The sequence below is a fragment of the Cotesia glomerata genome, linkage group LG7 (genome assembly GCF_020080835.1).
Source record: "Cotesia glomerata isolate CgM1 linkage group LG7, MPM_Cglom_v2.3, whole genome shotgun sequence".
Classification (NCBI taxonomy): domain Eukaryota; kingdom Metazoa; phylum Arthropoda; class Insecta; order Hymenoptera; family Braconidae; genus Cotesia; species Cotesia glomerata.
Window position 1 is genome coordinate 19,008,883 of NC_058164.1, and position 14,181 is coordinate 19,023,063.

Consider the following 14,181-nt stretch of genomic DNA (forward strand, 5'->3'; position numbering starts at 1 on the left):
CGAACAGGAAAATTTAAATTTTTATTATTATTTAATTAATAATAATTAATTTAAATTTTAATTAATAAATTTTAATAAATAATATTATATCGATATAAATCGAACAGGAAAATTTAAATTTTTATTATTATTTAATTAATAATAATTAATTTTAATTTTAATTAATAAATTTTAATAAATAATATAAATATAAAATTAATAAAATTAATTTGTCGATAATAACTGAACAAAAATGGAACAACCCTATCAATGTGTTCATTCGTTATTTATTTATTATATTTTAGAATTTTAATTAAATGAATAATGAATATTTTTTTTTTTTTTTTTTTTTATTTTAACCCCGCTTTTCAGACTTCTGTCTCGATGGGGGTCCGGCCGAGACCGGAAGGGGACTCCAGGCTGATCGGTACATTAAGTTTGGCAGAATAAGTTTGGCGGTATTACATACTTTTTCAGCCTGGAGAGTAATGCGGCGATGGGCCGACTTTGGGAAACTGCACGCATTTGCCTGTGCCCCACCGGTAGCACAGGGCTTGGGGAAACCATCGAAAAACCCAAACCTGTACAGCCCGGCGTGAGTTACGAGCACCGATGTTCACTGAAAATTAAATTTCAGCTCACACCGGGATTCGAACCTACGCCTCACCAGTCCCAAGCAAGCATGACAAGCATTATACCGCTTAGCCATGGGACTGGCTAATAATGAATATATAAATATTTATTAATAGAATTCATGACTAATAACAATAATATAAACAATACCAGCAACACATGATGATAATAATTATAATAATAATAATAATAATAATAATAATAATAATAATAATAATAGTAATTTAATGTTTATTTTTCTAAAGACTTACGTCAGAAAATATCTATAAAATAATAGTAATAATAACAAAAGATGTTACTATTATTGTTACTAAAATTAAAAAAATCACCAGATGTCAAAGATACATTTATTTGAATAATTTTTATTTACATTAAAGTTCTTGTCTTTTAACTAATCAACCATAATAATAAAATCGTAACATTATAAATTTAGTCAATGTGGCTACAAAATTTCTTCAATACATAAAAAACATACGAGCAGTATTCATATAAGAATAGTATTCTCTTCTTTCATAACTTACAAGGATTTTTCGTTCGCGAATAAATCTAATAATCAAACGACATCTTTTGACGATATTGTATTTATTTATTTATTTATTTATTAACCTTTTTTTTTTAGGATATTAACATAAACGATATTCAACTGTTCAATTAAACGTTTCCCAAGAAAGCCATGAACGTTATCCGGATTTAAGCCATTTTAAACCCGCGAACTGTATATGATTTTTTTTGTGTTTAGTTTATTTGTCATATTTCTTCACGGAAACTCACATTAAACGTGATAAATCACCTGTTGCATTCCACGGAATAATTATATTATGTCAACAATTACGTCCGCGGTTTTATATAACGGATATTTTATTAACTATTGTCGATATATGAATTTATTCTAAATGCACATTTTATGATTTAACATATTCATATCGGTTTTATGGGCCTCAACATGAAATTATTCAATGCAACCACATAATTTCTTCATTACGCAGCAAAATTACGAACATTAGCCGTATGAAAATAGTGATTTCTTCTTTCGTGGCCTATGAGGACATTTCGTTCGCGAATGAATCTAATAATCAAACGACGTCATTTGACGATAGTTGTTTCAATTCATTGAATGTCTTTCATCTTAAAGGATGATGACATAAACGGTATTCGATAGTTCGATCAAAAGTTTCCCAAGAAAGCCATGTACATTATGCGCATTTAAGCCATGTTAAGCCCGCGAACCGTACATAATTTTTTCTATGTGTTGGATTGTCTGCCATATTTCTTCGCAGCAACTCACGTTAAATAAGATATCTTTCCCGTTGCATTCCTCAACGAATTTAATAACTTCATTGTTTACGTCCACAATTTCATATAATGAATATTTTATTAACGGTCTTTAACATCCAAATGAATTCTATACACATGTTCTATGGTTATACATACCCGTATCAGTTTACCATTCCTCAACATGAAATTATTCGATGCAATGACATAATTTCTTCATTGCATGAAGAACATAAGAACATCAACCGTATCAAAATAATCTCTTCTTTCATGACCTATAATGATTTTTCGTTCGCGAATAAATCTAATAACCAAACGACATCATTTAACGATAGTTGTATTTATTTATTGAATATTTTTCGACTTTTAAGATGATGATGACACAAACAATATTTGATTATTCGATTAAACGATTCTCGAGAGTCATGTACGTTATTCTTATTTAAGCCATGTTAAATCCGCGAATCGTATATAATTTTTTCTGTGTTGGATTATCTGTCATATTGCTTCTCAGCGACTCACGTTAAATATTATAAGTTGCCCGTTGCATTCCACGAAAAAATTTAATAATGTGAAAGTTTACATCCACTGTTTCATACAATGGATTTCTCATTAACAATTTTCATGTATGAATGAATTCTAGATGCACGTTTTATTTTTAAAAATATTCGTATTAGTATAACGTGCTCCATCATGAAATTATTTAATGCAACAACATTATTTCTCCATTACACAGCAAAATTACAAACATTATCTGTATAAAATTAATAATTTCTCCTATCTTGACCTATAACAATTTTTCGATCGCTAATAGATCTAATAATCAGATAACGTCGTTTAACAATAGTTATTTTTATTCATCGAATTCTTTTCATCCGTCAAAATAACGACCCAAACAATATGCGATTGTTCGATTAAACGGTCCCCAGGAAAGACATGTACGATATCCTCATTTAAACCATGCTAAACCCGCGAACTGAATATAGTTTTCTCTATGTGTTGGATTATCTGTCGTATTCTTCGCAGCGACTCACGTTAATATGATGAGTTGTCTGTTGCAATTCACAAAAAATTTAATACCGTCAGAGTTTACATCTACGATTTCATACAACGGATTTCTTATGAAAGATTTTCATGTATGAATGAATTCTAGATGCACGTTTTATGTTGAAACATGTTCGTATCGGTATAACGTTCTTCAACATGAAATTATTTAATGCAACGATATAATTTCTTCATTACATAAAAAACAAACAAACGTTAACTATATAAAAATACTAATCTCAACACTGATAGAAGGATTTGCTTATATTTAATAAACTTTATTAACTGTTAATAAATGATTTTTTAACATCATAGGATTTAATAAATATTTATTAACAGTTAATAAATTATTTAATAAATATTTATTAACAGTTAATAAATTATTTATTAAATATGATTTATTAACAGTTAATAAGTGATTATTAAGTACAGTTTATTAACTGTTAATAAATATTTATTAATGGTTAATGAATATTTGTTAACTGTTAACAAATATTTATTTAAAATAAAAAGCAAAAATAGCAATTTTCTTTTGACACTTTTTATAAGCCTACAGCTAGAATACGTGATAATAATTAAATTCACTAAATAAATTAACGTTTTTAATATTTAAAAATATAAAAGATAATTATGAGCTGTGATAGAATTTGGTATTTTACAATAAACGTTATTATAATGTAATATAATTAATGCAAATAATTTATAAAGATGATTTTTGTTTATACCCGAGAAAAAATGATCAGATCTGATCAGATATGAACAGGCATGAGTCTTCAGGTCTGATCAGATATGAAAAATGACCGGGTCTGATCAGACCTGGCCAGGCATGTTCATGTCTGATCAGACCTGTTCATGTCTGACTCGATCAAGTCGATAAAAAAAAAAAAAAATTGGTGCCGACGGGGATTCGAACCATGTACGTTGCGCTCCAGACTGATACTTTACCTGTTGAACTAATGACTCATCTTATCTCTAATGTACCTTTCAAACTACTTTAAGTAATTTAAATTTTATACATGACTTATCCTTATAGTTAACGGAGTTCTATACTTAATTTATTAATTATTAATAATTAATTATACACAGTAAAAAATTTCGCGTCATTGCGTCAAAAAATTTCGTGATAAAAACTTTTATGTTGAATATTTAACACTTTTTTGTGTTAATTTAACAAAATAAATGTTAAATTTACACATAAAAGTGTTAAATATTTAACACAAAAATTTTTAACACAAAATTTTTTGACGCAATGACGCAAAATTTTTTACTGTGTATATTAGAGTGATTCATTTGGGACGGCTATGTATTTTTTTCGATCCATTAACATATGGTTCTCTGTAAAGTAAAAAAAAAATTTCTTCAAGGTTTATTCCGCAATTATAATTTTATTGTTTTCTTTTAAAATTGAAGTTTTTTTTAATTAAAACGTATAGGAAATGAAAAATTATTTGTGTGTTCTACAATTTAGCAGCTTTTGACACTACTGCAATGGACCAAGGCGGTAGCTTAAAATAATAACAGACACCTTGAAAGGACTTATCGCCTATCGATATCAACTGATATATTTTGGTATTTTCACGCTATCAAACTCAAACTTTTAATAAATAATCTTATTTTTCGCGTATTCAATAGAACACAGTAAAAAATTTTATGTCACTGCGTCAAAATTCATCGTTAAAAATCATCGTTTTGGCATGGAAAATTAAAAAGTTCATGCTTATATAAGCCGAAATTTTAGATGAAAGTTGTACATTTAAAATTTATAAGGGGATAGAAACTGATACGTCATACGGAACAAATTAATTTTAAAAATAGAACTGCAGTCTATAGTTCGATAAAATTTTTCTACCAGACTTAAAATATCATTTAAGAGGGCAAATCATGCATGAACAGTTCTTGTCAGCTGATATATGGAGTTTTAATTCTTATCTATTTCAGGCTAGATCAGACATGATTAGACATGGACAGGTCTGATCAGGTCTGAGCGTATTTAACGCTTTAGACATGAACAGGCATGGACAGGTCTGATCAGGTCTGAGCATATTTAATACTTCAGACATGAACAGGCTTGATTAGATCTGATCAGGTCTGAGCGTATTTAATGCTTCAGACATGAACAGGCATGAACAGACATGAGCAGGCATGAACAGGCTTGATCAGGTCTGATTAGGTCTGAGCGTATTTAACACTCCAGACATGAACAGGCATGGACAGGTCTAATCAGATCTGATCAGGTCTGAGCATATTTAACGGTTCAGACATGAACAGGCACGGACAGGTCTGATCAGGCCTAATTTCAGGCCTGATCATACATGAACAGGCCTGATCAGGTCGGATTTCAGGCCTGATCAGATATGAACAGGTCTGATCAGTCCTGATCATTTTTTCCCGGGTAAGCAATCTTCATATCATATGATATTGCAAGCGAAACAAATTCATTCAACAAAATATTTATTAACTGTTAATAAATATTTGTTAACTATTAATAAATACTTATTAACTATTAATAAATGTACTTTCCTCCTAAATAAATATTTATTGAATGTTAAAAAATATTTATTAAAATTTAATAAATTAAATAATTGTCTTCAAATAAATTAAATTATTAATAGTTAATAAATCCTTCTATCAGTGAAGTTTCATGACCTATTAGAATTTTTCGATCGTGAATAAATCTAATGTTTAGATGACGTCATTTAACAATAATTATTTTATTCATCGAATGGTTTTCGTCCTTCAAGATAAGGACACAAACAACATTCGATCGTTCTATTAAACGGTTCCGAAGAAGGACATGTACGTTATCCGCATTTGAAACCATGCTAAGCCCGTGAACTGTATATAGTTTTTACTATGTACTGAATTATCCGTCATATTCTTCGCAGCGACTCACATTAAAAATGATGAATTATCTGTTACATTCCACAAAAAAATTTAATAACGTCGAAATTTACAATCACGGTTTTATATGATGGATATTTTGTTGACGATTTTCAACATATATGAATAAATTCTTTATGCACCTTTCATGTTTAATTACTCATATTCGCATCGGTTTGACGTGCTTCAACATGAAATTATCTGATGCAATGACATACTTTCTTCGTTGCATAGAAAACATAGCAATTTATACAGTATATCACATAAAAATAATAATCTCTTCTTTCATGACCAATAAGGATTTTTCGTTCGGGATTAAATCAAACAACCAAATAACGTCATACGACCGTAACTTTATTCATTTATTGGACCTTTTTCATCTTCAAGAAAAGACATAAACGATATTCGGTGGTTCGATTGAACGGTCCCCAAGAAATTTATATACGTTATCCGCATTTAAACCACGTTGAGCACGCAAACTGTGCATAGTTTTTTGTTCGTGTTTATTAATCTGTCATATTTTTTCGCAGCGACTCATACAAATATGATATGTCGCCCAATGCATTCCACAAAATAAATAATAATGTCAAAGTGTACGTCCGCGGTTTCGTAAAATGGTTATTTATTTGACGATCGTCGGTATATGAATAAATTTTAAGGGCACGTTTTATGTCTAAGTATATTCTTGTATGTTTAAAGAGTTTCATCACATGATTAGTCGATTTGATGACAAATCCTTTGCTCCAAAAAAAAATATCCGGACATCAACTGCACGAAGATGGTCATAATTTTTCCTTCATGAACTAATGAATTTTCGGTTCTCTTAAAGGCAATTTTTTTTTGTTGGATCAATTCAAATGTCATCATGTCAAATACCGTCATGTCCTTATGTCTAAATACATAGTCAGCTGATATTATTATGAAACATTTGACGTAAAAGGAAGGATAATCAAAAGATTACCACCGATAAAAATGAATAAATCAGTCTATGCAACAATCGTATTATCGTGCATTTTCTATTATCCGAATTACATTAAAATCCAAATTCATTTCATAAATAAATGAACAAAAATTCTTCGACATATTCATCAATTTATAAACGATAGATTCATTCAAGAATTCCGATAGGGGGCGCGCGAATGCGCGCCGTTAAAAATTCTAGTGATATTAAAAAATTAATGAAATTAAAACTATGTGATAAATCGTTATCAAATTTTGATATAATATGTATGAAACATTGTTCTATCTATTAAAAAGTTTTTTTTATAGGGTCAAGTTGGCCAATTTTTTATAAATCCTTCATTTCCGGAATTATTGAACAAGGACACTCATAAGAGATCGTCTATTTTTGTAAAACTTTAATTAATTATATCTCTTAAACAGTGTGGTAAAAAAATCTGATTTTTTTTCTATAGATGTATTAAATCATAATCTTTGGAATGAATATAAAAACATATGGGGTCAAATTGAAGTCATTTGGCACCCAAACTACCTTAAATAAATATTCATCTCTTCTCAGAATATTTTAGAAATTAATGCGTAGGAAACTCAAATGAAATATTTTTCCTTAGTCTTTTTAAAAGACATTAGACAATGTTTGAGAAGTCAATTTTTATGCTTTCATTCTTCATGAGACTTTGATCAATTGATCCGGATAAATAACTAGATAAATTGATTTAAGAATTCACAGGATTATTAAGGGTACGTAGCCAATATAGTATATTACACACCTAGGGAAGTAAAGTAAAAAATGTCTCAGATCACAAGTAATTGTCGGCCGAGGCGAAGCTGAGGTTGACAATCATGTGATCTGAGGCTTTCTTATTTACTTCCCGTGGAGTGTATACTATTTTTTTCCCCGACGAAGGCGGAAAGCGGCAACTTCGTTTCGCACAGCGGGACTAAAGTTGACGCTTTACGCCCGGAGGGGAAAAAAAAGATTTTAAAATTTTAGCACATTATTTAATGATCAAAATTTCTTATTTGTCTTCTTAACTTTCAATAAAAATACATAATTGAATAAATAACAAAATCTCATTCTAATTTATTGTATTCTTTATCCTTTATTATCTGAACCGATTGACCTCAAAAACTAATCAGCTCTTAACCTTAAAAACCCGCATCGATCGCCACCAAAAGCGTCAGAATCGGTTGATGCGTTCGTGAAATATCGTTGTCGAAAAAAATCGAAAAAAGTGTTTTTTTGTAATAACTCCGAAATTTTTCATCAGATCAATTTTTTTATTGAGAATTATTTATAGAGCTAAAAAAACAACATCGATTGCCGCTAACCGCGTGCAAATCGGTTAATTCATTCAAAAGTTATAGCAGTTTGAAAATGAAAAAAATCGTGTTTTATCGAACTTTGATAAGATTTTTGAACTCGAAAGCATAGGAAAGCTATCTTTTTGAGCTCAAAGAGCTCAAAATAACACATAAACTGTATTTTTGAGCCCGAAGAGCTCAAAAACATCATAAATGCAATTTTAAGCGCTTAGGTACGAAATGAGCGGGAAATTGCAGGGATGGCCTTCAGGGTCAACCGTTTTCCTAATTTTTAACTTCCCGCTAAGAAAATCGAAGATTTTCAAAAATCGGGAAGTTATTGTTTTCACCCCGTTTTGCAAAAATCAAGTTTTCATCAGATCATCTCGACGTTTGAAGATCACAGGAAGTTTCCCTGACTATCCCCGCGAGGGTGTCACGGTGTCTGTATGTATGTATGTATGTATGTATGTGTGTGTTTTTTTTTTTTTTTTTTTTTTTAGGGGGGGAATCCTTTTTGCGGATTCTAGGCATAGCTGTTTGGCCTGGATATGTGGCGACTCGACGCAGCGTCATACTAAAACTCGACGCTGACGCCCCTACCCACTAAACCCTAAACCCCTTTCTCTTCTATCCTCTGATCCCCCATGGTACCGCCGTAAGGCATTTCTTCGCGGGGGGAGGAATTAGCTGCCGCTCTTCCTTCTGGTGGCTAAGATGTTATTTCTTCCTTCTAGATTCTGTCTTTCGCTCTTTTCCTCTCAGTGGATCGCAACTCGGTAAGCACTTTTGTAGCAAAAGTGCTTGTGGCGTTCCAGGCAGCTTCTGACGACAACATTGCTTCTACTATTGACTCTGGTTGGGTTCTCTTTTTCAGAATCTTCCCCAACTCATCGCGCTGTTGGTTGAAACGTGGACACACAAAGAAAACATGCTCCGCATCTTCATTGACCCCTGGACAGGACGGGCACTCTGGGGTATCATCGTGCTTAAAGCGGTGAAGATACTTCCGGTAACATCCGTGTCCTGATAACATCTGCGTTAAATAATAGTTGATCTCACCGTGACTCCGGCTGAACCACACATCAATCCGAGGTATGAGACGGTACGTCCACCGACCTTTCTCTGAAGCATTCCAGTCTTGTTGCCATCTTGCGATGCTGTGTTGCCGTTCTTCCCTTCTAAGTTCTTCAGGGCTCAGTGTGGTTGACCTTTTTCGTTGATATAGGTTCCGTCTTTCCTCAGCTAGGACTCTGAGAGGCAGAGTACCGGAAATAACACACACTGCTTCCTCTGATATTGTGCGGAAGGCGCTAGCTACTCGTAGGGCACTCAGTCGATATACTGGTCCAGCCTTTCTCCATGATTCTTGCGTCTTTAATGCGTCGGCCCAAATGGATATTCCGTAAGTGAGCACCGATGTGACTACTGATGACAATAATAGCCTCCTGCTCTGTTTTGGGCCTCCGACGTTCGGCATCAGTCGTGCGAGACTAGCCCTCACTACTGACGCTTTGGCACTGACATGTTCCACTTGCTGCTTGAAGTTGAGTCGGGCATCAAGCATCACTCCCAAATATCGGATATAAGGTTGTGATGTGATTTCTTGTTCGCCGACTTTCAGCTTAATGGTCTCTACCACTTTTCTGCTGGTAATAAGTACTGCCTCAGTCTTGTGTTGCGCCAGTTGCAGGTTCACTGCGTCCATCCACCGGTTAACGTGCTCAAAAGTGAGATCGAACATATGATTTATCTCGTCAAGGTGTTTGGCAACGATCACTACGGCTACGTCATCTGCATATGCTACGAGTTTGACGTTTCTTGGCAGAGTTAGTCTTAATAGACCGTCATACATAATGTTCCACAGGAGCGGGCCTAGAACTGAACCTTGTGGTACCCCTCCAGTAATATCATACTCCCTCGGACCGTTCTTCGTGTCATACTTCAGGACCCTGTTTTCAAAGTAGCTTGCTACGATCTTAAGCAGGTATTCTGGTACATTCTTCTCTTGGAGGGCCTGCATGATGCATTTCCAATTGGCGGAGTTGAAGGCGTTTCTGATGTCTAGTGTCGCCACCAGGCAATACTTCTTCGTTCCACCTTTCCATCTGGTTCCTGCGATTGCTTCCTTGGCCGTATCAACAACCTGTTTGATTGCGTCCAGGGTTGATCGTCCTTTCCGGAATCCATACTGATTGTCTGCCAGGAGTGGGTCGACTACTGCTTCAATTCTCTGGTGAATTATGCGCTCAAATATCTTACCCGCCGTATCTAGCATGCAAAGTGGTCGGTAAGATGACGGTTCTTCTGGTGGTTTCTTCCCTTTAGGTAACAGTACCAATCGTTGCTGTTTCCACTTACGAGGAAAAGTCCCCTCCTTGAGGCATGCATTATAAGCGTCGAGGAATAATGTTGGAGCTGCCTTTATGATGGTTTTCAAGGCTATATTAGGGATTCCGTCCAATCCCGGCGCTTTATTATTCCCTACACGGTTACAGGCCTCCAGCAGTTCTTCTTCAGTGACAGGTGGAATGTCGTCCAGTTCGCCTGGCGCCAACTGGTAATCGAAGTTGCGTTGCTGTGGGAACAGTGCAGTGACGATTTTCTGAAGAAGTTGAGGACACGTAGGTGATGGCATTTGTTTTTTTTCAGGTGGGTCATAACCACCTTATAAGGCCTACCCCACACGTCTTTATCCACCTCGTATATAAGCTCTTTCCAGCATCTTCTTTTGCTCTCTTTGATGGCTTTATTCAGTTCACGACGCGCCTTTTTGTACTCTGCGATCAGCTCCACTGAGTTGAGCCGTTGATAGCCGCGCTGGGAGATTCTTCTCTTTCTATGACACTCTTTACGGAGGACGCTGATGTGGTCGTTCCACCAATGCACCGAAGGTCTCGAATTTATGCCACGTTTACGAGGCATACTGGCATCACAAGCATGTGTTACTCTCCTCATCAGGTCCTTAGTATGTTGTTCTGCACATCCAGTGTTGATCGGATCACCATCGAGGGCTATTAGCAATGCTTCTGGGTCAAAAGATTTCACCTTCCAACCAACGATGTTAGACTGCTTGATTGGTCTCTTGAGGTTCTGGTCGTTTGATATTTCCCAGAATATCGCATGATGGTCGCTGGAAGTGTAGATGTCCAACACTTTCCAGTTGTAGTCACCTCTAGCAAGGCTATTACTGACAAAAGTGAGGTCTACAATTGAGCTTGCGTCACCTTTGGTGTAGGTCGGCGTATCACCACTGTTGAGCGAAACTACATCTAGTGTAGTAAAGGCCTCTAGTAGTGCTTTCCCTCGTGCGTTGGTATGTTTGCTGCCCCAGTCAACTGCCCAGGAGTTGAAGTCTCCGGCTATCGCTACTGGATGGTATTGCTTCGCATCTTCAGTTAGTCGATCCAAGAAATCAGTGAAGTCAACAATGGAGAGGCTAGGTGGTGCGTAGCAGCTATAGAAGCGGATGCCCTCTACTGATACTGCTACAAAGCCGGCATTGCTGTTGTCGACTGCATTTTGGAAAGGGAGCTTGCCACATGACCAGATGACAGCTTTGGATGTGCTATCAGATTCCCAGGGTTGGGTACTCAGGTGTTTATATGGCTCTGCTATTAGTACCAAGTCAAGCTCTAATTCTCGCACGGATTGCATGAGCAGGTCATGCGCTGCCTCACAATGGTTGAGATTGAGCTGTAGTATCCTCATGGTTGTTTGTTCGTCAACTTCTGGAGCGCCTCCTGAAATACCGGGCACCTGTGGGTGCCGGCATGGTGAGCCACGTCCTTTGCTCCTTGCTGCTCAGCACATATTGCACACTTGGCAGGATTTTTACAGTCAGAGATACGGTGCCCTTCTTGTCCACATCTGATGCAGAGTTTAGACCGGTCTACTTGGCTTTTACATTGGGACCCAACATGTCCGAAGTGCCAGCATTTAAAGCATTGGACTGGTCTTCTAGTTGCTCTTATTCGGCAATTGACCCAGCCAATCCTTATTTTGCCGCTTCCTTCCAGTAGCTGTTGTGCTCCAGCTGCTGGTAGTGTCACTGTAGCCGTTTGCGTACCTCTGTAGGCCTTACGGATCTTGATAGCCTCTAGTGGTATTTCGCAAGTTTCTCCGGTTTCCGTTTTCAGGGCAGTCTGAATGTGCTCCTTCGTCGTGTCATCATCAATGTCTCGGATCTCGATGGTCTCCTGCGGTCCTTTGCAGATTACTTCGGCCTCTTTTTGAAGAATATCCATGATGGTCTTTTGCAAGGCTTGGCCTTTGTCGATACTCTTCTTTGAGAGCGTAATCAGCATGTCCCCAGTTTTTGTTTTGTGGATCTTTTCCACGGTTGTGCGAACCTGTTCGTCAGGGACGGCCTGCTTTATACGACGCAATATTTCGGCATACTTCTCCTTCTCGACCGGACGGATGATCAGAGCGTCAGGCCTGGTCCATTTTCGCGGTTTCTTCCGCTTAGGTTCCGGCCGGGGCTCTTTCGGCGGTTGCTTTGGGAGTTGCTCTCTAGCTAGCCTTCTCTTCTCCTTCTTAGACTGTACTTTTTCCCAGTCAGACGTCTTCTTAGGTTCGTCGACCTGCCCTGCCAGTCGTTGGGGAGGGCTTTTTTTCAAATCCTTCTTCTTTGTGACTTTATCGGTTGGCTCTGGCGAGTTTCGGTCCTTTCTCTTTCCAGGCCTTGTGTCAGTTTCACCCTTGTCTTCAGCGACTGATTCACCATCACCTTCAGCTCCGGTGTCCATTGCTTCGTCAGTCACGACGACAGCCTGACAGGCTTTCTCCGGTGTAGCATGAGAAATGCGCAGCAATGATGAGCGCCACTCCTCATCCAGCTTCTCAAACCTTTGAAGGGCGTTAGTTACACCAGTCATCTTGGATTTTATCTCTTTGTGAATGTTGACCTTTGGTTGGACGAAATCATTCAGCTCACTGATCAGCTTTTCAAGGCGTTTGAGCACTTGCGAACGCTTCATTTCAGCACTTGCGTCAATCGCTGCTTGTTAAGCATGTAGCCCGTTTCCACTCTTGTTTGTTTCCTGTGGGTTACTCATACTTTTTTGATTTACCAGCGCATCGTACGGAGTGGAGCGGGTTGTCATAACTAGGAACGGGTGTACCCTCGGAGATAGTACTCCTACCCCAGTTCCCTGAGGCCTAGCCGACACTTAGCCAGTCCCGGAATACACGGACGGACTAGACTCGCTCAGAGCGGTGAAGATTCCGATCTCTAACACTCACTGCGTACTTCCTGATCAAGGCCCGAAGTGGCTGGCTCCTGATCCACTGCTGCAACTTACACCTCGGCAAAGCAAGCTCAGATCAGCCGTGGCCTGCATCGTCGGAAACTACGATACAGGTTCCGGACACTCCCAGTGAGTTACAGCAGGGACCAATCGTCTTGCTAGGTCAGTTAGTGTGACCAACCCATTAAAGGGTTATGCTCTTCTGCCGTTCTTCAATTCTAAGTTCTTCCGGGCTCAGTGCAGTTGACCTTTTTCGTTGGTAAAGGGCCCGTCTTTCCTCTGCTAGAACTCTAAGAGGTAGGGTTCCAGCAATGACGCACACTGCTTCTTCTGATATAGTGCGGAAGGCACTAGCTACTCGTAGGGCACTCAGTCGGTATATTGGTCCAGCTTTTCTCCATGATTCTTGAGTTTCCAGTGCATCAGCCCAAATGGATATTCCGTAAGTGAGCACTGATGTGACTACTGATGACAATAGTAGCCTCCTGCTCTGCATTGGGCCTCCGATGTTAGGCATCAGCCATGCGAGACTAGCTCTCACTACTGACGCTTTGGCACTGACATGTTCCACCTGCTGTTTGAAGTTGAGTCGTGCATCCAGCATCACTCCCAGATAACGGATAAATGGTTGTGATGTGATTTCTTGTTCTCCGACTCTCAACTTGATGGTTTCTACCGTTTTTCTGCTGGTGATAAGCACTGCCTCGGTTTTATGCTTGGCTAGTTGCAAGTTCATCATGTCCATCCACAAATTGACTCGTCTGAATGTAATATCAAATGCCATTTCTATCTCTTCGAGGTGCTTTGCGACAATCACGACAGCTACGTCATCCGCATATGCTACAAGTTTGACTCC